Source organism: Silene latifolia, chromosome 2, assembly GCF_048544455.1.
Source record: "Silene latifolia isolate original U9 population chromosome 2, ASM4854445v1, whole genome shotgun sequence".
Lineage (NCBI taxonomy): Eukaryota > Viridiplantae > Streptophyta > Magnoliopsida > Caryophyllales > Caryophyllaceae > Silene > Silene latifolia.
The window spans coordinates 29,584,069-29,608,045 of record NC_133527.1 but is presented as its reverse complement, the minus strand read 5'-3'; the positions used below and the strand labels follow the sequence as shown (position 1 = coordinate 29,608,045).

The window sequence follows — 23,977 nt, the reverse complement described above, 5'->3', positions numbered from 1 at the left end:
GTGAATCCTAGAGCTATATTGTGAAACTTGAAGGTGATTTTGTAAAACTTGGTCATAAATGGTAGAAATTCCCTATTTTGCTATTTTTCTTATTTCGTGAATCATAGACCTTATTTTGTGAATCCTAAAATTTATATTGTGAAACAAAGTGATTTTGTGAACTTGGTTATAAATAGTTGAAATCACCTATTTTACTCCTTTTCTCATTTCATGAATCTTATACCTTGTTTTGTGAATCCTGGAGCTTATATTGTGGAACTAGAACGCGATTTTGTGAACCTTCATCATAAATGGTTGAAATGACCTATTTTGCTCTTTTTCTTATTCTGTTGATCCTAGACTTTGTTTTGTGAATCCTTGAGCTTATATTGTGAAACTAGAAGGTGATTTTGTGAAACTTGGTCATAAATGGTTGAAATTCCCTATTTTGCTCTTTTTCTTATTCCGTGAATCATAGACCTTATTTTGTGAATCCTAAAATTTATATTGTGAAACTACAAAGTGATTTTGTGAAACTTGGTTATAAATAGTTGAAATCACCTATTTTACTCCTTTTCTCACAAGCGTTCATCTTCGTCAAAGCTTTTCTTTTATGATCTGCATTGGAGCGGTGTCACGGTACAAGTTATGCCTGATGCGAGGGAACGAGTCTTGATTATTCTTCTACTTGATGATATTGTTATGTCTTATGTAATGACTGCTATATTTTCTTTGGAGGTGTTGATAAGATAATTCCTTAAAGTTGAATGTGTATCGGTGGCTTTCCTGCCGTCCTGCAGCTGGTGCCTTATGACTTCTGTCCCTATCGCCAAAACTACCATGTAAAAATTAAGATTATCAATTTGTTCAGCTAAAAATCCATTTCACTTCAGTATAAAGAATGGTAAGCAAGTCAGAAAAGCTTCCTTTTTTTTTCTTTTTTTTAACTCCGGAATTTGAAGAAGTGTATATACTAATTATTTGACGTTTTATTAGTCCGTCCAGAGTAATTGATCTCTTTCTTTATCCACTACAGGTGTGGCCTTTATGCTGGCGTATATACGGCTTCTGAAATTATTAAGGGAAGTTGACTTGGTATCCGTGATTCGCTTGGATATGTGTTGTGTCATGTGTGGCTGAAACACTGCTAGGAAATCTCATTCAGTTCCCTGCTTTAAAACATGAAACTGGTGGAGAAGAATATTTGGTCTTTACTGTAAAAGGCTGTAACATTTCTGATCTGAAAGGTAAGTTTTTCAAATGTGCATCAAACTACTGGTGTTTTGAAGTGTGTGTTATTTTTTTATTGCATGAATTAATTTTTGCACTATATCATCTATTAGCTCAATAGGTAGAGCATTGTGCCATTGCGCAAGGTGTGGGTTCGAGTCCCATATAGATGAACAAATATAGTTGTACGATTATTATATAGTTTGTTACTATCAATGTATGTCAAAAATACCCAATCAAGTCTTAGATTCACAAAATTAAGTCCATGGTTCACAAAATTGGGTCGAGGATTCACTAAATTTTCAGCCCCATGAACAACTGAAAATCAGCCTGATGAATTTGGTGAGGTCGATCGCATCGCCATAATTAACAGCCTCACCGGATCCTACCTATATATATATATATATATATATATATATATATATATATATATATATATATATATATATATATATATATAATATGAATAATATAAATATTACAAATATTATAAATAATAATAATAATAATAATAATATAATTTATTAATATATATATATATATATATATATAATATGAATAATATAAATATTACAAATATTATAAATAATAATAATAATAATAATAATATAATTTATTAATATTATAATATTTAATATTATAATATTAATAAATATTTTATTAATAATATTAATAATAATAAATATATTAATAAAATAATAAATATACTAATAATAATACTAATAATAATAAATATAATAAATATACTACTACTACTACTACTACTACTACTACTAATAATAATAATAATAATAATAAATACTAATACTAATAATATTGTCTTTAGTCATAATAATATAATAATAAATAAATATATTAAATATAAATATAATAATATAAACAATAATAATATAAACAATAATTATAAGAATAAATATAATAGTAATATAATAGTAATATAATAAATATAAAAAATAATAATATAATAATAATAATAACAATAGTAAATAAGTTAATATAATAATAATGATAAAAATAAGAATATAAAATAAAAAAAAAATATTAATGTTGAAATAAACTAATCTGATCTGAACTGAACTGATGTAACACCCCTAATTTCCATAATATATTTCTTTAATTTTATTTTCCCATATTTCATATTTTATTTTCTGGGAAAATATCCGTCTCTCGTCTTTTTAGCCCGTTGGGTTCGAAAACAGTGAAGACCCATTCTTTTCTTGGGTTTCACGTGTGGTTCAGTGTTTATGGGTGAATTTTGGGCCTAAGCTTAGAATAAACCCATGAGCTTCTCTATAAATAAGAAGGGAAACTAAACCCTTGCTTTTCTTTTCTCAAAACCCTAAACCTAATTCTCTCCTTCTCCTTCCTCCCTTGGTGCCGTGAGATCCCCTCCTCCCTAGGGTTTCGTGCCGCGCCTTTTTTCCTCCTCCCTTCATCATCTTTCGTGCTTAGATCGATCCTACTTCTTGGATCTATCTATCTTCTTCGTAAGTTTTATGTTTTTCGCGTAGTTTATATAGTTTTATAGTTTTAATATATATATATATATATATTAGAATATTTATTAGATTCGTTATCTTTGGCACGTGGATGATTTCAATAAAGGCGTGGAGACTGCACCTGGAGAAGACGTTTATATCGTTGAAGACGATCTTTAGGATTATTTGCTTAATAAGGTAACTAGGTGTTTTCCTTTAATTGTGTTTATGCCAATTGATGTAATTTACATGATTTAATAATTGATTTGTGTAAATTGGTACGTGTTTGATTGTTTATTATCATGTTTAATTGTGCTTGTGTGTTTACGTATGTGTTTTATTGTTTAAATTGCATAACGTATCTTGCCTATGCTCCGTTTGGGTGTTTGGGGCGTGCGACTAGGGTTCCTAATGGAAACCCTAGTGGCGGCTTGGGGGTGGCATGGGAGAAGACCCAGAGTTATAGCTAAACTAGTATAACCTTGAGATTATGGCTCAATGTTATAGCTGGGTTAGTACAACTCTGAGGTTGTGATAGAGTTATAGGTGGAGCCGTATAACTTTGAGATTATAGCTCAATGTTATAGCTGGGCTACTATAACTTAAGTCACATGTCGATGTTATAGCTAATGCTAATGTAACATTAGGCTAATGAAGTCAATGTTATAGCTGAGCTAATATAACGTTGAGTTGCGAGGTAAGGTTAATGTTAAAGTTATAGTTGGAGTACTATAACATTGAATGGTTAATGTTAAAGTCATAGCTGGAGTACTATAACATTGAGTGGTTGATACTTGTTTCACATGTTGTGTTGTGTTCAGTTACTATATGACATTGTGTTTGCATATATCTTTGGTTACTCTTGTTCATATGAGAAGTAGGATGGTCAGTTATACGATCCTATGGGTCGAGTCGTGATGTTGTTCACTCATGTTAGTACAGTCAGTTATACTGTGCATTTGTTTGTTGGCTGGTTTGAATAGATGACGGCAGTATCAGTTATATACTATCGGAATGAACCAACGCCACCCGCTGATACGGGATTTATTCTGGTCTGTGTTCGGGGGTGGCCAGAGGCAGTGGTTATACGCTCTGGGTCTAGAGTGTCGTTCGATTTGCACCGAGAGTCTGGCCAGGTCTTAGACATATAGGCAGTGGTTATACGCTATACATAGTACCGATGGAGGCAGTGGTTATACGCTCTATCAGCTAGAGGCAGTGGTTATACGCTCTGGCAAGTTAGAGGCAGTGGTTATACGCTCTAACGGGCGTTCGCTCTATTCGCTATGCTTGATTGCTAGCTTTGTGCCTTCTGTTGCTGTGGATTGTGTGTTACCATGTTCGCTATGCTTTAATGATAGCATTGTGCCTTATTTGTTATGGGTCGTGTGTTTTGTAAGTATACATGGTCTAATGGTTTTATATGATCTAGGTTTGCTTGGTTTCGTCCGTTTATGATTGATTAAGTTATGGTAAGTTGTATTGGGTTTTCATGAGTATAGATGGTCTCACATGTTTACTGTTTATGCCTTTCAATTGTTAATGATTGTTGATTATATTCAATTGTTGTAAACATGACTGCGAGAGCATCTAGTTACTCCCGACTGATTGTCGACTCCCCATTCTCAGGTTGTTCAGATTGTTGCTGACTGGTTGATGCTTGCTTGGGGAATGTGCGAAGCGAGTTTAATAATAAAATAGGAGTTTACTTTATGTTTTAAGAACCTTCGAATAATGTATTAGTTTGTTTTGGTTTTAGTAGCGAACCGGATTGGTCAGGTGTTTCCGCCACCTTGACCCTTTTATCAGTCTCGTACTCTGATATTTACTTTATATAAGTTTTTCCTTTGTTTTATAATCCGGGTTTTTACAGTTGGTATCAGAGCGAACACGCTCCCAACTCTCGCTTAGTTGATGACTAAAATAAATGACCTAGTTAATGAGTGAGAGTAAATAGAGTAGAAACAACTAGGATTGGTTGGTTTTCTTATGTTTGTAAAGTGTATGAGTAGTTGTTTGGAGTGGTACTTAGGTTCTACCACTTATAACGAGATTTCGTTCTTGCAGATGGTGCATAACGCGAATAGTTAGACCGACGCTGACCGCATCAGAAGACTTGAGGCCGGTTTGGCATCTATGGCCGAATGTTTCACCAATCACCTCAACAACAACAACAATAACAACAACAACAACAACAACCATCCACAACCGACTGTGTTTGATCGCTTTGCTCGTCACCTTCCTCCGACTTATGATGGTGCGAATGATCCTACCGCTTTGGCGGCTTGGATTCGAGAGATGGAGAAGTTGTTCCTCGCTACTGGATGTCATGAGGATCACAAGGTGGATATCGCCACCAATTATCTGAAGGATGAGGCCGACAACTGGTGGACTCTTGCTAGAGCTGGTCTGGAAGTTCAACCAAGATATGGTTGGGCTGTTTTCTCTGAGGCGTTGAAGAAGAGGTTCTATCCCGAGGAGATGCGTTGGCAGAAGGAGCAAAAGTTCCTTCGCCTACAGCAAGGTTCCATGACCGTTGAGGAGTACACCAACAAGTTCATTGATACGTGCAATTTATATAGTCTTTTTAGTTTTTTATTGCACGCATTTTTATGCCTTTTTGTATCGTTATGTATTGCAAAATGCCCCGAATTGGCTACTTTGGTTTGTTTTGTCTGATTTGCAGAAATGAACGTGGAAGTGGTGAAACCGTGCCTTATCCGTCTTGTTTAGCATGCATTATAAGGAGACGGGAATTATTAGAGCAAGAGATGTACATTGAAGTGCGTGAAGGAAGGTCAAGGAAGCTGTCAAAGACGAGTTAGAGGATGACTTGGTGGAAAAGCACTCGATCGAATGGTTTTGGTGGTCGATCGAGTGGTTTGGCTGACACGAGGATTCGATAGAGTGGTTCTGTTGGCTCGATCGAAATGGAGATTATGAGAGTTCCTCGATCGAGAGCTTTATCTGCTCGATCGAGAGGAAATGCTGGAGAAGACCTCGATCGAGTGGTCCGAATCCACTCGATCGAGAGGTTTATTAGCTTATGCGGGTTTACTAAGCCCGTGATGTTTTATTTTGATAAGTATTACGCTTCCCTATATAAGGAAGTCGTAATTAGGTCATTAATCATTTTTTCACATACTTTTCACTGCTTAAACTTCTGAATCTCTTAATTACTCTTAATCTCGTACTTTTCTTTTGTGGATTGATCTTTACGCCGGATTGCTATAGATTGTAATCATTCTTTCCTCCTTAATTAAATCTTAATACTTTGTTGCTTTAATTCTTGTTCTCTCCTATTTACTTTTGCCCTAATCTCGTTTATACTTAATTATTATTGTTTCATCATGTCTCTAATTAGCATTCTTATTATTATTATTATTATTATTATTGTTGACACCCTTAATAACATGAGTAGCTAATCCTCTCTATGTTAGGATTAGGGAATCCATGGTAGGATTGTGACGATGTAGCGAATAGGCTAGATAATTTATATGTGAGAATCTGTCCCCATAGCAATTTACTTGTAATATCAATTTAGTTGAGTGCATGCTTCTAAATTATATTAATCTGGTTAACTTTACTCCTGGATCAGAAGATTGGAATAAATAGACCTGCTATGAAAAGTAGTCTACTCTAACGAGGACGGAAGTTAAGTTAGTGGAATTCTAGGATAGAAAGTGGACCGGAAGGACCTTTCCCTTATCCTTCTCACAGTAGATTGTCTAGGCTATTTGCAACTGAGTCGATAGACTACCATGGTGAACCGAAATCCTGGCACACTCTCTTTATCTGATCACTTATACCAAATTTTCTCGCTTTTATTGCTCTTGTTTATTTCTCTTCCCTTAAATCTTTTGTAGCTTAGAAAACCAAATTAAAACCCCCATATTGTGATTCAAATAGACGGACCTTTAGACAGATATCTTGCCTCCCTGTGGAGAATCGACCCTACTTATCGCTAGCTTTCGTTAGTATAATTCGGTTTATTTTTGGTACACAAACGACAGTATCAAATTTTGGCGCCGTTGCCGGGGAGGCAATAGCCCTATCTGTTTTTTTTGTTTCGTTTATTTTTAGCCGTCTCAGGGAATTTTCATTCCTTGAGACAGTTCTCACTTATTTCTTTCAGTGTTGTGTATGCCCAGGTTAAACATGGCGGAATTAGTCCCAGCTGATCCTGAGCTAGAGAGATCTTTTCGGTATAGACTCCGTCTGCAAAGAAAGATTCAAAAGGAAGACTTGAGTACTTTCGAACCTGAGCTACAACACTTTCTTTTTGCAGAAGACTCGTCTTGTGAAGAAGACAATTCTATTTCTGCTATCAAGCCAATAAAGATGCCTAACATTGCGAGTCACTCAGAGCCCACAGCTGCCTCGATTCTCAAAGGTTTCAAGCTCGCGACAGAGGATGGTAATACTTTTGATATCCGTCCGTCTTACATAAATTTGGTCGAAAGAAATCTATTTCGAGGTGTGGCGGGCGAAGATCCGCGAAAACACATGGAGGTCTTTACTGACTACTGCTCTACCATTCCCGCCACAAAGGGAGTGACTCAAGACAAGATAAAGGAAGTCTTATTTCCTTTTTCACTGACTGATGGAGCCAGGGAGTGGCTCACCGATCTTAATCGCACTGCACCTGGTATTACCAACTGGGAAACTCTTTTTTCTCGCCTTTTATAAAAGGTACTTTCCTCCACAACCTACTAATCATCTGAGAGGAAAGATCATGAGTTTCAAGCAGGCACCTGATGAGAATTTCTATGAGGCTTGGTGTCGGTTCAAGAAGCTAGTGAGGTCTCTTCCTCACCATGGATTTGATCAGTGGTTTTTGTGCAACCAATTCTAATGGGTTGTACGATGACCACCGTGCTATACTTGATGCCTCATCCAATGGGAGATTCCAAAAGAACATTGATGATGATAAGGGATGGGGCATTATTGAGGATATGGCGACCCATTGTGCTGAGTATGGGAACCCGAGGGACGGTATTCGGATGGTGCATTCGGTCGACAATGCTGTTGTGGCTCAACTGGAAGCCATGAATGCTCGTTTTGACAGGTTGGAGTTGCAGCAAGTTGGTGATCAACAGACGGTTCATCTGTTGACTAGACAGCAAACTGTTACTTGTGAGAGATGTGGGAGCAATGACGGTCACACTACTGTTGACTGTCTGACAGAAAAGGAACAAGTCCTTGCCTTTCAGCAATATAGGCAAGGAGGAGGTTTCTACTACGATAATCAAGGGGCAGTCCATCCCAATTTGAGGTGGACAAGCCAGAATGTTCTTAATCATACTCCTCCACCGCAGCAGCAGCAAGCCTATGTCCCTCATCATAAGGCTCAACAAGGCTTCCAAAAGCCTCCTTCTTTTGCTCCACCGCATCAAGGAGCTTCATCTTCTAGTGGGGTGAGTGAGTTAACTGAGTTAAAGACGATGATTCAATCATTGACTAAGCAGCTGTAGATGAGTGACCAACAAAAAGAAGCTTCCATTAAGTCACCTGAAACTCAAGTTGCTTAGTTGGCCGCGAGCCAATCCACGAGGAAACCGGGTCATTTGCCGTCTCAATCTGAGAAAAATCCGCACGAGACAATAAATTTGATTAACCTGCGAGGTGGTCGTTCTTATGAAGGACCAAAATTGTCAACTTTTGAAGACATATCAGACCCGAGGAGTGCTATTATTGATGATGAACAGGCGTCTAATGCTGAAAATATGCCTAGCACGAAGAAAATACTCAAATCGAATTATTTCTGGTGGTCGATCGAGTAGAAATGTCGAAGAAAATGCTCGATCGAATGGTTCTGGTGGTCTATCGAGTAAACTGGATATTCAAGGAACTGATCGAGAGGTTGAAACCACTCGATCGAGTGAAAATTTTGAAGAAACCATTCGATCGAGTAGAATTGTTCCTCGATCGAACACTGTTGATATTGAGGAACTTGATCGAGAAGCTGCTAATGCTCGATCGAGTGAAAAGTCACCCGAAAGGCCTCGATCGAGAGGTAAAAAGACTCGATCGAGTGAAAAAGAGTTTGAACCCGCTGAGGCATTGGAAGAAAGGAATAAAGGGCTTGAAATTCCGATCACTGTGCCCTTTCCAAGGCGATTGCAGAACAACAAAGCTAACCAACAGTTCGGGAAATTTGTCAAGCTCCTGAAAAGTTTACATGTTACTGTTCCATTCGCCGAGCTGCTTACCCAGGTACCCTCTTACTTAAAAATCATGAAGGAAATCTTGTCACGTAAGAGGCATATAAATGATCATGAGACGGTAGCTTTAACTGAAGTAGGGACTGCCTTAGTTCAAAATAAGTTGCCACCCAAACAGACTGACCCGGGTAGCTTTTCAATTCTGTGTCACATAGGTACCCATTTGATTGATAACGTGCTATGCGATCTAGGTGCTAGAGTGAGCGTCTTACCCTTGTCCCTCGCTAGGAGACTCGGTCTGACCAAGTTTAATTGCACTAACATGACCGTTAAGATGGCCGACCGTAGCATATCACGGCCACTAGAAGTTATAGAGGACATACCTGTCAAAATCGGGAGATTATTTATTCCCGTAGATTTTGTAATTCTTGACATCCCCGAGGATACTCACACCTCTATTATTTTAGGGAGACCATTTATATTCACTGCTCGTGCAGTGATCGATGTCGGGGGCAAGACACTTACGTTTCAGGTCGGAGACGAGGAGCTGATTTTCCATCAGTCCAAATCTCGTAGAGCTCCCATGTAAGCTCAACCTTGCAATGCCCTATCCTCTACCGATTCAGATATAGACACTCCAGCAGAGAATGTTGAATTTTGTGCTGCTATTGTAACCCTTCCGCCTCAGACTGAGAGCGAAAAGGAGGAACATTCTTCTGTTTTCCTTGCTGCAGGTACAGATGGAGTGGATGCTGGAGTGGTCAACGGTCAAAGTGCAGTTAAAGTCAATCAGAATGGAGATGCCGATGTTAATAGGAACGACAGAGGGAAGAAAAAAGTTCGTGCATACGTGGACGTCAACTACTCTCCTTCCACTGGTTCAAATTCAAGCTCATGGAGATCGAAGAGGATGGTCCGAGATGCTGAAGGGACCTCCTCCAGTCAGAAGCCCTCTTGTGGGCTACTGAAGCGTTTTGGGCAATAAGCGGGGAATGCCCCGTGTAACAATTTGTAAAACTTAAATTTCTGTTGGACTTCTTTATTGTGTTTTTAGAATTGTTAGACTTTAGTTTAATTAGCTTAGCGAATATAGACTATGGACTGCTTATTTTGTGATTTGGTATTGTCGGGATATATTTTTGCGTGTTTTTATGCAGGTTTGGGGAAATTATATCGCATTGGGATAATTTACATGAGAAAACAACTCGATCGGGTACTTTTTGTACTGTACTCGATCGAGAGGAATGCCTAAGGAAAGTGTTCGATCGAGTAGATTCAGTTACTCGATCGAAATGCCCAAATTAAGGAGTTCTCGATCGAAAAAAAAGTTGTTCGATCGAGAAGAATGAAGACCAGAATTCTCGATCGAGTGGTTTCAAATCACTCGATCGAGTAAAATTGCCTATAACACGCAGGGAGTTTCTTTTTCTCCCTTCATTTTCATTCTTACTCTTTCATCCTCTTATTTGTGCGATATTTTGAGCGAAAAAACCCCATTCTCTCCATTAATCTTCCCCTTTTACCAAATCAAAAACCCAGATTATTTACCTTGCTAATAAATCGACCAAAGCCCTCATTCACCCCCTGAAAATTCGTCCTTCTTTGCGGTCAATTTGGGAATTAGGGTTTTGCGGGTTTTCGATCGAAAATCCGTCTTTTGCTGCTATTTGTGTCGATTTTCTTGCTTATTCTTGTGGGTTCATCATCAAGTAAGTATCCCCTTTACTCTTTTGTTGATTAATTACTTATTTCGAGTTTGATAGAGTAATTAGGGTTTAGGGTTTAGCATTTTGGTTCGAAAACCCGTCTGTGATTGGGAATTTCGTGTTTTATTGTTTAATTGATTGCATTATCCCATTGATTACTTGATTAGGATGGAAAGTAGCTCCCTTCCCTCGACTAGCTCGACTGCTACCCCATCCATGACTGAGACGGTGGTCCCTGCTATTACCACTGTCACTCCGACTGTTAGTACCACTGTTTTGTCTACTGTTTCCCCTACTGTTACTGCTGGTACTATTTCTGCTGCTCTTGCTAGCTCCGTTTCTGTTAGTGCTAGCTCTGTTTCCGCCTATGTCAGTACTGTTACTGCCTCTGCTAGCACTGCTGCTAGCTCTATTTTTGCTTCGTCTACCATTGCAGCTACCGCCTCCACTTCAGGTACCGTGTTTACTCCGGTGACGACCCCTGCTACGTCGTCACCAGCTGTCACAGCCGCTTACCGGGCTGCCTTAGTACCTCGCCCCGCTACTGGATGGGCTTCTTCCTCAGGTACTAGAGGCCGAGGTCGCGGACGGGCCACACATGCTGCTGGCCGGGTCACGATCCGTGTCGATGAGTCTCTTGACCCGCACCCCAACTACCCCGAGGTACGTTTCGTTAACGGTATGCATCGTACTCGTTTCTTTGCTTTAGAGAGCTGTGACTTTGCTTCGACGAAGTTTTTGTGTCGTAAGTCGCTTGAGAGGCTAGGTATTTACGAACCCGTAGTTGAGATACTGAACGGGACGGGGATGGCTGGCCTAATTACCATGAGTGCCACGACCTACAGGGAGCTGACCCTCGAGTTTTTCAGCTCCTTCACTTTTTCTGCTGCTGCCTACGCCACGGACCCCGACAGTTCTTGTGTCTCCTTCCGGTTATTTAACCGGACCATGACGTGGACCCTAGCTGAGTTTGGCAGTAGGTTAGGTTTGTCTTCTACCGGTGACTCGGACCCTCCTAGGAAGGTCCTACGCATCTTGTGGCGGACCTTGGCACAGACACCTTATGCGGAGGGAAAGCTCGCTCACATCCACCTTCCCCCGGCCCGTTACTTCTTGCGTCTCATTGGTGGGACCATTTGTTGCCATAAAGAACCAAACAATGTGAACAATATTGAGTTGTCTATTCTCGGGGGCTATCTGAACATCGATAGCGAGGGCCCCTTTGTGCTTAACATTGCTTATTTGACTGCTCAGTATTTTCATACTGTGGGGCAGAAGACTTCGGGCACCATTCTCTGCGGTGGCATAGCCACTTTTCTTGCCCGATCTATCTTCCCCGCCTTCCCTCGTGACTTACAGCACCTAGACAATGATAGGTACCTTGACCAGGCAGCTATGCTGTCTATGACTTGGCTTGCTTCTGACCAACGGACTTGGAAGATATGTGGTTCCTTGTCCGAGACCTTACCTTGAACCACCCTACCCCATCTTGTCCCTTTGCCTACTGTTAGGGGTAGGATACCTCCACCACTACCCATGTTTCACCTCCCACTTGCTACACCTCCTAAGAAGAGGAAGAGACCTCAGACCGGAGAGGGATCCACACCTTCTACGGGTGGCCAGTCTTCCACGATCATTCCTACCCTGATCCCTACTCCTACTCCTACTCCTGCACCTGACCAGACACAGCCGGTTTATCCGGCTAATTTTGTTCCACCTCCACCTTTTGAGGCGTCCGCGGTCCTAGACCAAGGGCGCCGTGACGGTTTGCTTCTTGAGCTTCTTACCAGGCTGGCTCGTATGGAGCGGGACATTGCACTTGCTTTGTTCCCTCTATACGAGCATCACATGAGGAGATGACGTCCTATTCCTGAGGGCTGGCCGCACCCGTCTTTCTACCGGTACCCGGCGGAGGGGTACCCACAGCCAGCCAGTGAGGCAGACACCGCTGAGGAGGAGGAGAGAGTACGAGTTGAGGATGGGAGGCGGAGGGAGCAGGAGGTGGACCTAGACTTCTCGGTGGAGGACGTGGAGGATGACGGTGACGAGTAGCTAATGGTCTACTCACTTTCCCAGTTTTCTGGCTGGTTTGGGGAAGTTCGTGTTTTGTATGTACATTCTTGCTCTTTTATTTATTTTTGTCTCATTTTTATTTATTGTTTTTCATGCATTTATTGGTTGTTTTTACCTCGTTCCCATATATATCTGCTGATGTATGCTGGAGGACAACGAGGGCGTTGTCCGTTTTGTTTTGGGGAGGGTAATGCATCCTTTGAGTCTGCATTTGCATTTGTTTTTGCATTCACGTTTCCTTTTTCTGCTTGCATTGTATTTATTTCTTTTAAAAAAATCATAAAAATTCAAAAAAAAATTAGAAAATTCAAAAATTCAAAAAATATATTTCACGTTTTATTTTGCATATAGGTTGAGTCGGACCGGTTGATTTCCGTGATGATATTGCACTTTAACTTGTCATTTTACTTGAGCCTTGCACTTTTATTGACAGTTATTAGCTTAGTCTTGCGCATATCTAAGAGTTAATGTCAAAAAATTTAGCTGACTGTGTAGACTTGACCTGATAGATTGACAACTTACTTTACAACAGTTCATTAGAAATTGAGAGTAGTACTCCTTGCATAACATGTTCATCACTTTTGCAAGTTTATGAAATTCGATTTCTTGTCAAATGCATGCATTCGGGTTTGTGGTCGGTGTCACATGCAGGGAGGTGCTTGCAAATTTTCCCTTCTTTCATTTTTCACCCGATTAGCTCCACTTTAGCCAAATATAGCATTTTTAACCCATTAGCTACACCCAAAACTAAGCCTGCCCAGTCAAGCTAGTTTAGTGTGATTATTGTGGTATGTTTATCCTTGTGCGAGTTTGGCCGTTTCATTGTTTGGTGTTGGTGGAAAAATGAGAAGGACTAAAAAAGAGAATGGGACGTGTGATTGAAAAAAAAAAAGAAAAAAAAAAGTTGAAAAAAGATTGAATCAGACGTGAAAGAAGAAAAAATGGAAAAAGTAGTTAGTTGAATAAATGAGACCGTATTAAAAAAGGGAAGTTTGTGACGGTCTCACTCCTCTGTTCTTATTTACATCTTTTTGAGGAGATAGTGTATCTGGTTAGTGAGTTGCGTGCCATGAAAGGCAGTTGTGCTTTATTTTATAGTCAGTTGAGACTCGGATGATTTCATATGGTCTTGCTTATGAACTAGCTTGACGCTTACCTCCACTTTTCCATAATCTGTTTTGCCTTTTCTCACCTGTAGCCTCACTTTCCCATATCATTTGTAAGCCCTCGGCTGTGACGGACATTGTTGGTTGGAATGTGTGCATATTAGTTTAATCGTCTGTCATTTTTGTTGCATGCATGTTATGTAGGTCGCAGTTTAGGTGAGTGACTGTTTCTATTTCTCTCTTATACATATATATTTCACCCTTTGCTTCATGAGAGAAGAGTGACCCCTTGAAAGTCCGATTTTGTTGGTCTTGCAAGGTCGATAGGTCAGCTTTATTTATGGAGATCATATTACTCGTTTGCGTATTGACTGCTGTAGCTATGACTGTTGATTTTCGTTTGCATTAAATTGGTTCAAGTAGACAAGTTATAGCTGGCTCTGAGATTTCTTTTCCGTTCCATTAGTTTGCATTTAGTTTACTCGAGGACGAGTAAAGGTTCGGTTTGGGGAGATTTGATACGTGCAATTTATATAGTCTTTTGTTGCACGCATTTCTATGCCTTTTTGTATCGTTAAGTATTGCAAAATGCCCCGAATTGGCTACTTTGGTTTGTTTTGTCTGATTTGCAGAAATGAACCTGAAAGTGGTGAAACCGCGCCTTATCCGTCCTGTTTATCATGCATTATAATGAGACAGGAATTATTAGAGCAAGAGATGTACATTGGAGTGCGTGAAGGAAGGTCAAGGGAGCTGTCAAAGACGAGTTAGAGGCTGACTTAGTGGAAAAGGACTCGATCGAATGGTTTTGGTGGTCGATCGAGTGGTTTGGCTGACACGAGGATTCGATCGAGTGGTTCTGTTGGCTCGATCGAAATGGAGATTATGAGAGTTCCTCGATCGAGAGCTTTATCTGCTCGATCGAGAGGAAATGCTGGAGAAGACCTCGATCGAGTGGTCTGAATCCACTCGATCGAGAGGTTTATTAGCTTATGCGGGTTTACTAAGCCCTGATGTTTTATTTTGTTAAGTATTACACTTTCCTATATAAGGAAGTCGTAATTAGGTCATTAATCATCTTTTCACATACTTTTCACTGCTTAAACTTCTGAATCTCTTAATTACTCTTAATCTCGTACTTTTCTTTTGTGGATTGATCTTTACGCCGGATTGATATAGATTGTAATCATTCTTTCCTCCTTAATTAAATCTTAATACTTTGTTGCTTTAATTCTTGTTCTCTCCTATTTACTTTTGCCCTAATCTCGTTTATACTTAATTGTTATTGTTTCATCATGTCTCTAATTAGCATTCTTATTATTATTATTGTTGACACCCTTAATAACATGAGTAGCTAATCCTCTCTATGTTAGGATTAGGGAATCCATGGTAGGATTGTGACGATGTAGCGAATAGGCTAGATAATTTTTATGTGAGAATCTGTCCCCATAGCAATTTAACTGTAACATCAATTTAGTTGAGTGCACGCTTCTAAATTACATTAATCTGGTTAACTTTACTCCTGGATCGGAAGATTGGAATAAATAGACCTGCTATGAATAGTAGACTACCCTAACGAGGACGGAAGTTAAGTTAGTGGAATTCTAGGATAGAAAGTGGACCGGAAGGACCTTTCCCTTATCCTTCTCACAGTAGATTGTCTAGGCTATTTGCAACTGAGTCGATAGACTACCATGGTGAACCGAAATCCTGGCATACCCTCTTTATCTGATCACTTATACCGATTTTCTCACTTTTATTGCTCTTGTTTATTTCTCTTCCCTTAAATCTTTTGTAGCTTAGAAAACCAAATTAAACCCCCATATTGTGACTCAAATAGACGGACCTTTGGACAGATATCTTGCCTCCCTGTGGAGAATCGACCCTACTTATCGCTAGCTTCCGTTAGTATAATTAGGTTTATTTTTGGTACACAAACGACAGTATCATTCGTGAAGCTGTCACGTTTCGTTACTTCTGTGGCTATAGACGAGGTTTCGAGGACTCGTCGGTATGAGAAGAATCTAGCTCCTAAAATCCGGACTGCTATGTCTAGTATTCCTTCAACTTCTTTCCAGCAGGCTTACGATCGTGCTCTTAGTATCTATGATTCAGTTCTTGCTACCGAGGCTGAGGAGAGTGCAAAGAGTAAGTTTGTGAAGAGACCTTATGTTGCTCCCCGTGCTTCCCAGAAGAAGCAGAAGTTCGAGGTTCGTCCGTATACACCGCGTGATCAGAGTCAAGCGAAGAAGGGCATGACTTGATACAAATTTCGAAAGCCTTACCATCCGGGAAAGAGTTGTGCTTCTGATACTCCGATCACATGTTACACATGCAAAACTCCGGGACACAAGGCTGTTGATTGTCCCTTGAAACCAAAGATGGAAGCGCCGAAGGTTGATGCTCCAAAGACTGGACGAGTGTTCGTGATGAGTCGTGCTGAGGCCTATGCTAATCCAGATGTGGTTACGGGTACCTTTCTCGTTCACTCTTTATCTGCTTTTGTTCTTTTTGATACGGGTGCGTCGATGTCTTTTGTATCCGAATCCTTTTTCGTCCGAGCTAGACTCACATCCTCATCATCCGTTCGTACATCTATATCCCTTCCTACGAGTGAGATTATTTCTTGCTCCATTCTTTTCAAAGACGTACCTGTCAGTATCGTAGAGGCGATCCTTCCTGCGGACCTTGTCCAATTCAAACTAGGAGAGTTTGATGTGATTTTGGGCATGGACTGGCTATCTCGCTATGACGCTAGGTTCCTGTGTCGTGACCAGAAGATCGTCCTTAAGAGTCCTACAGGATCGAGGGTTTCTTATCAGGGTGTTAGGGTTACACCTACGGTCAAGTGGGTTTCTGCTTTGAAGATGGTTAACATGGGTAGAAAGGGTCATCAGATCTATCTGTGCAGTGTTCAGGGTGTTTCAGTTTAGCCTAAGTTAGAGGATATCCCTGTGGTTAGGGAGTTTCCCGATGTCTTTCTTGAGGATCTACCTGGCATTCCTCCTGAGCGATATGTAGAATTCTCGATTGAGTTGTTGCCTGGAACTGGTCCCATTTCGAAAGCTCCATATCGTATGGCACCGACTGAGTTACAGGAACTTAAGAAAAAACTTGATGAGATGATCGATAAGGGTTTTATCCGACCGAGTGCTTTGCCGTGGGGTTCTCCTGTTTTGTTCGTTAAGAAGAAGGATGGTAGTATGCGGTTGTGCATTGACTACCGTGAGCTGAACAAGGTTACTATCAAGAATAAGTATCCTTTGTCGAGGATCGAGGATTTGTTTGATCAGCTCCGTGGTGTGAGTGTGTTCTCGAAGATCGATCTGAGGTCTGGTTACCATCAGATTCCAGTTAGGAATGAGGATATTCCTAAGACTGCGTTTCGTTCGAGGTATGGCCACTATGAGTTCGTGGTGATACCATTTGGATTGACGAATGCACCTTCTATTTTTATGGATCAGATGAACCCCATTTTCAGCGAGTATTTGGATAAGTGTGTCGTGATGTTCATAGACGACATACTGATTTACTCGAGAGATGTGGCCAAACACGAGAGTCATCTTCGTGTTATCTTGGAGACTCTGTGTATGTAGAACTGGTATGTTAAGTTCTCAAAGTGCGAGGTTTGGATAAGGGAAGTTACCTTCTTGGGTCATGTGATATCTGGCGATGGCATTATGGTTGATCCGTCAAAGATTCGAGCTGTGGTTGAGTAGGAGAGTCCAAAAAATGTGAATGAGGTTCGGAGTTTCCTTGGTTTAGCTGGGTATTATCGTCGGTTTGTGCATGATTTCTCTAAGATCGCAAGACCAATGACTCAGTTAATGAAGAAAGAATCCAAGTTCATTTGGACTAAGGCTTGTGAAGCCGTTTTCCAGGAGTTGAAGAAGAGGTTGACTACCGCTTCTGTGTTGACTCTACCTGAAGAGGGTGTTGAGTTTGATGTCTTCTGCGATGCGTCAAAGTTTGGGTTGGGTTGTGTCTTGATGCAGAAGGGTAAAGTCGTGGCTTATGCTTCCCCTCAGTTGAAAGTTCACGAGATGAACTATCCGACTCACGACCTTGAGTTAGCAGCAGTGGTGTTTGCACCTAAGCTGTGGCGACACTACTTGTATAGAGTATCTTGCAATATTTATATGAATCATAAGAGCTTGAAGTATATCTTTACTCATAGAGATCTTAACATGAGGCAGAGACGTTGGTTGGAGCTGCTTAACGACTACAAGGTTGAGCTGCAGTATCATGAGGGTAAGGCAAACGTTGTTGCCGATGCTTTGAGTCGTAAGGTGTGTCATGCCATGAGATCTGTGTTGGTGTTACCTGATGACTTGAGTCGAGAGTTCCAAAAGATGAGCCTTGAGGTAGTTCTTCCTGGTACTTTAGATTTGAGTGCGATGGTTACTGAACCCGAGATCCTTCATGAGGTCCGAGCTAAGCAAAGAGAGGATGGATTCTTATAAGGAGTTCGAGTCTCTATAAGCGAAGGTCGCGCCAAAGACTTCGACGTTGGACCTGATGATGGTCTGCGATTCCAAGGTCGCTAGTGTGTACCTAGCTGTGAGGCCTTAAAATGTAAGATTCTCAAGGAGGCTCGTAGTACTCCCTATTCGGTTCATCCTGGTGGTGATAAGATGTATAAGGATCTGAAGCTATAGTTTTGGTGGCCGGGTATGAAGAAAGAGATCGCGGAGTTTGTGAGTCGTTGCTTAGTTTGTCAGAAGTTTATGTTTGAACATCAGAGACCTGGTGGTCTACTGCAACCTTTGGAGATTCCCACCTGTAAATGGGATTCGATTTCGATGGATTTTGTCATGGGTTTGCCGAGGTCGTCGAGAGGAATGAATGCGATTTGGGTGGTGGTTGATCCTTTGACTAAGGTCGTGCATTTATTCCGATGAAGGAGACTTGGAGTCTCGAGAAACTAGCGAATGCCTATCAGCGAGAGATCATTCGTCTTCATGGGGTTCCTAAGAATATGATCTCTGGCCGTGATCCGAGGTTTTTTTCTCAGTTTTGGAAGAAGCTTCTGTCTACTTTGGGCAGTGAGGTTAAGATGAGTACGGCTTTTCACGGTGCAACTGATGGTCAGACTGAGCGTACGATGCAGACGCTCGAGGATATGTTGCGAGCTTGTGCTTTGGAGTTCCAAGTTAGTTGGGAGAAGAGTTTACCGCTTGTGGAGTTCTCCTACAACAACAGTTACCAAGCGAGTATTCAGATGGCTCTGTTTGAGGCATTGTACGGAAGAAAGTGTCGTAGTCCTTTATGTTGGGACGATTCTAGTGAGGCTGTCGTTCTTGGTCCAGCGTTGGTTTAGGAATCGATTGAGCAAGTGAGGTTGATCCGTGAGAAGCTTAAGGCAGCCCAGGACCGACAGAAGACGTATGCAGACTTGCGGTGTAGGCCGATTGAGTTTGAGGTTGGCGATAAGGTTTTTCTTAAGGTTTTGCAGATGAAAGGTGTTAAGAGATTTGGGCTTAAGGGCAAGCTTAGTCCTAAATACATTGGACCGTATGAGGTGCTCGAGAGAGTTGGCGAGGTAGCCTATAGGTTGGCTTTACCTCCGAATCTGTCAAAGGTTCACGATGTTTTCCATGTGTCGCAGTTGCGTCGTTATCGTAGTGATCCTTCTCATGTCATTCAGGCTGATGTTATCGAGGTTGAGCCTAACCTGACTAATGAGGAACGACCTGTTCGTATTTTGGAACGTCAGGAGAAGAGGCTAAGGAATAAAGTTGTACCTTTGGTTCGGGTTCTGTGGAGGAGTCAGAAGTTCGAGCAAGAGACTTGGAAAACTGAAGCGTCTATGCGAGAGAAGCATCCGCATCTTTTCGAGTGAGGTAGTTCTCTTATCAAGTTTCGAGGACGAAACTTCTTTTCAGGGGGTTGGATTGTAACACCCCTAATTTCCATAATATATTTCTTTAATTTTATTTTTCCATATTTCATATTTTATTTTCTGGGAAAATATCCGTCTCTTGTCTTTTTAGCCCGTTGGGTTCGAAAACGGTAAAGACCCATTCTTTTCTTGGGTTTCACGTGTGGTTCAATGTTTATGGGTGAATTTTGGGCCTAAGCTTAGAATAAACCCATGAGCTTCTCTATAAATAAGGAGGGAAACTAAACCCTTGCTTTTCTTTTCTCAAAACCCTAAACCTAATTCTCTCCTCCTCCTTCCCCCCTTGGTGCCGTGAGATCCCCTCCTCCCTAGGGTTTCGTGCCGCGCCTTTTTTCCTCCTCCCTTCATCATCTTTCGTGCTTAGATCGATCCTACTTCTTGGATCTATTAGATTCGTTATCTTTGGCATGTGGATGTTTTTAATAAAGGCGTGGAGACTGCACCTGGAGAAGACGTTTATATCGTTGAAGACGATCTTTAGGATTATTTGCTTAATAAGGTAACTAGGTGTTTTTCTTTAATTGTGTTTATGCCAATTGATGTAATTTACATGATTTAATAATTGATTTGTGTAAATTGGTACGTGTTTGATTGTTTATTATCATGTTTAATTGTGCTTGTGTGTTTACGTATGTGTTTTATTGTTTAAATTGCATAACGTATCTTGCCTATGCTCCGTTTGGGTGTTTGGGGCGTGCGGCTAGGGTTCCTAATGGAAACCCTAGTGGCGGCTTGGGGGTGGCATGGGAGAAGACCTAGAGTTATAGCTAAACTAGTATAACCTTGAGATTATGGCTCAATGTTATAGCTGAGTTAGTACAACTCTGAGGTTGTGATAGAGTTATAGGTGGAGCCGTATAACTTTGAGATTATAGCTCAATTTAATAGCTGGGCTACTATAACTTAAGTCACATGTCGATGTTATAGCTAATGCTAATGTAATATTAGGCTAATGAAGTCAATGCTATAGCTGAGCTAATATAACGTTGAGTTGCGAGGTAAGGTTAATGTTAAAGTTATAGTTGGAGTACTATAACATTGAATGGTTAATGTTAAAGTCATACCTGGAGTACTATAACATTGAGTGGTTGATACTTGTTCCACATGTTGTGTTAAGTTACTATATGACATTGTGTTTGCATATATCTTTGGTTACTCTTGTTCATATGATAAGTAGGATGGTCAGTTATACGATCCTATGGGTCGAGTCGTGATGTTGTTCACGCATGTTAGTACAGTCAGTTATACTGTGCATTTGTTTGTTGGCTGGTTTGAATAGATGACGGCAGTATCAGTTATATACTATCGGAATGAACCAACGCCACCCGTTGATGCGGGATTTATTTTGGTCTGTGTTCGGGGGTGGCCAGAGGCAGTGGTTATACGCTCTGGATCCCGAGTGTCGTTTGGTTTGCACCGAGAGTCTGGCCAGGTCTTAGACATATAGGCAGTGGTTATATGCTATACATAGTACCGATGGAGGCAGCGGTTATACGCTCCATCAGCTAGAGGCAGTGGTTATACGCTCTGGCAAGTTAGAGGCAGTGGTTATACGCTCTAACGGGCGTTCGCTCTATTCGCTACGCTTGATTGCTAGCTTTGTGCCTTCAATTGTTATGGATTGTGTGTTACCATGTTCGCTATGCTTTAATGCTAGCATTGTGCCTTAGTTGTTATGGGTCGGGTGTTACTATGGTTGTAAGTATACATGGTCTAGTGGTTTCATATGATCTAGGTTTGCATGATTTCGTCCGTTTAAGATTGATTAAGTTATGGTAAGCTGTATTGGGTTTTCATGAGTATAGATGGTCTCACATGTTTACTGTTTATGCCTTTAAATTGTTAATGAGTATTGATACGTGCATTTTATATAGTCTTTTTAGCCTATTTTTACACGTATTTTCATGTACTTTTGTACTGTTTTATATTGCATTATGCCCCGAAATGGCTACTTTGGTTCGTTTTGTCTGTTTTGTCGGAATGAACCTGAAAGTAGTGGAATCGTACCCTTTTCATCCTGTTTTGCATGCATCTTGAGGAGACGGGAACTTTAGAGCGAGAGCACCGCATTGGGATGCGTGAAGGAATGGTCAACGAATCAGTCGACAACGAGTTTGAAGCTGTTTTGGAGGAAGAACACTCGATCAAATGGTTTTCTTGGTCGATCGAGTGGTTTCACATGCAGAAGAGGTCGATCGAGTATTTTACTTTACTCGATCGAAATGCTGGATATCAGGTTTCCTCGATCGAGTAACATTTCTGCTCGATCGAGTGTTTTATATGTTGTAGTCCTCGATCGAGTTGTCTCAGACTACTCGATCGAGAGGATTGGAAGTTTCACGGGCCTTAATTAACCCGTGTTGCTTATTTTAGTTATGGACTTTGTTATTTTCTATTTAAGCGTGGAATAGTTAGGTTATTAGCATCTTTGAATTACCTTTAACACTTCAGAACGCCCCTCTACTCTTCTCTCTTTCCCTAAAATTTTCTACTGTAAACTTTGCTCTTTGGTTATTTTGCTTGGATCTCGTTGTTTTTTACGCCGGAATTCTTGTTATTGTAATCCTTCTCTCTTTCTAATCTTAATCTTGCTTTTATTTACTTTAATTCCTTTGTTCTCTCATCTTTAATTTCTGCCCTAAGTTTTATTTATGCAATTTCATTATTATTTCATCATGTTTATTATTAATTCATTCATTATTATTAATCTTGACAACATTAATAGCATGAGTAGCTAAATTCATTCATGTTGGGATTAGGGGATCTATGGTAGAAATGTGACGATGTAGCGAATAGGCTAAATGACTTATTTGTGAGAATATGTACCCATGGCAATTTAATTATAATACCGACTTAGTTGAGTGCACGCTTCTAAGTTACCCTTTAATCTGGTTAAATTTATTCCTAGATCGGAAGATTGGACTAAATAGACCTGCTAGGAATAGTAGACTACCCTAATGAGGACGGAAGTTAAGTTAGTGCAAATCTAGGGTAGAAAGTGGACCGGAAGGACCTTTCAACATCCGTCTCACAGTAAATTATCTAGACTATTTGCAGTTGAGTCATTAGACTACCGTAGTGAACCGTAATCCCGACATGTCCCCTCTTTATTGATCACTCTTATTCACATTTTCTGCCTTTTTATTGCTCTTCTTTACTACTCTTTCCCTTAAACCCTTTTAGTTTAGGAAACCAAATTTAAATCCCCATTTTGTGACCAAATAGACGGACCTTTAACAGATATCTTGCCTCCCTGTGGAGATCGACCCGACTTCCTTAGATATATTAGTTAGTGCCAGTTGGTTATTTTTGGTAGGTACACGACTAGCCTGTCAAATTTTGGCGCCGTTGCCGGGGAGGCAATAGCCCTATCTGTTTCTGCTTTTCGTTTATTTCTATCCGTCTCAGGGAATTTTTATTCCTTGAGATAGTTCTCATTTTTCTCTTTCAGTGTTGTGTATGCCCAGGTCAAACAGGTCGGAGTTAGTTTCAGCTGATTTTGAGCCAGAGAGACTATTTAGGCATAGACTCCGTCTGCAAAGAGAACTCCGAAAGGAAGATTTGAGTACTTTCGAGCCCGAGCTTCAATATTTTCTATTTGCAGAAGACCAGTCTTTAGAAGAAGACAATCTCACTTCTGTTAACCAACCAGTAAAGATGCCAAATATTCCAAGTCACTCGGAGCCTAAAGCATCTTCTATTCCCAAGGGTTTCAACCTCCAGACCGAGGACGGCAACACCTTTGATATCAGACCGTCTTATATTAATCTGGTGGAGAGAAACTTGTTTAGGGGTGTGGCGGGTGAAGACCCAAGGAAGCACATGGAGGTCTTTACTGATTACTGCTCTACTATTCCCGCTACAAAGGGAGTAACTCAAGACAAGATAAAGGAGGTGTTATTTCCTTTTTCTCTGACTGACTCAGCCCGTGAGTGGTTGACCGATCTTGACCGTACAGCTGCTGGCATCACCATTTGGGAGACTCTCGCGCTTGCCTTCTACAAAAGATACTTCCCTCCACAGCGGACTAATCAGCTGAGGGCGAAGATTACTAGTTTCAAGCAGGCACCTGATGAGACTTTCTATGAAGCTTGGTGTCGGTTCAAGAGGTTGGTGAGGTCTTTTCCTCACCATGGTTTTGATTCGTGGTTTCTGTCCAATCTGTTCTACAATAGGTTGTACGATGACCACAGAGCTATACTTGACGCCACATCCAACGGAAGATTTCAAAAGAATACTGATGATGATAAGGGATGGGCCATTATTGAGGAGATGGCGACCCATTGTGCTGAATATGGGAACCCAAGGGATGGTATTTGAACAGTCCATTCGGTTGATA

At 40.7% G+C, this 23,977-nt stretch overlaps 1 non-coding gene across 1 annotated transcript; it reads right to left on the bottom strand.

Annotated features, from left to right (window-relative positions):
- Positions 1-23,671: 23,671 nt before the first annotated feature.
- Positions 23,672-23,777, bottom strand: LOC141644899 (small nucleolar RNA R71). The gene has a single exon (XR_012544501.1). It is a non-coding gene; the product is annotated as a small nucleolar RNA R71 (small nucleolar RNA).
- Between the last annotated feature and the right edge of the window lie 200 nt (positions 23,778-23,977).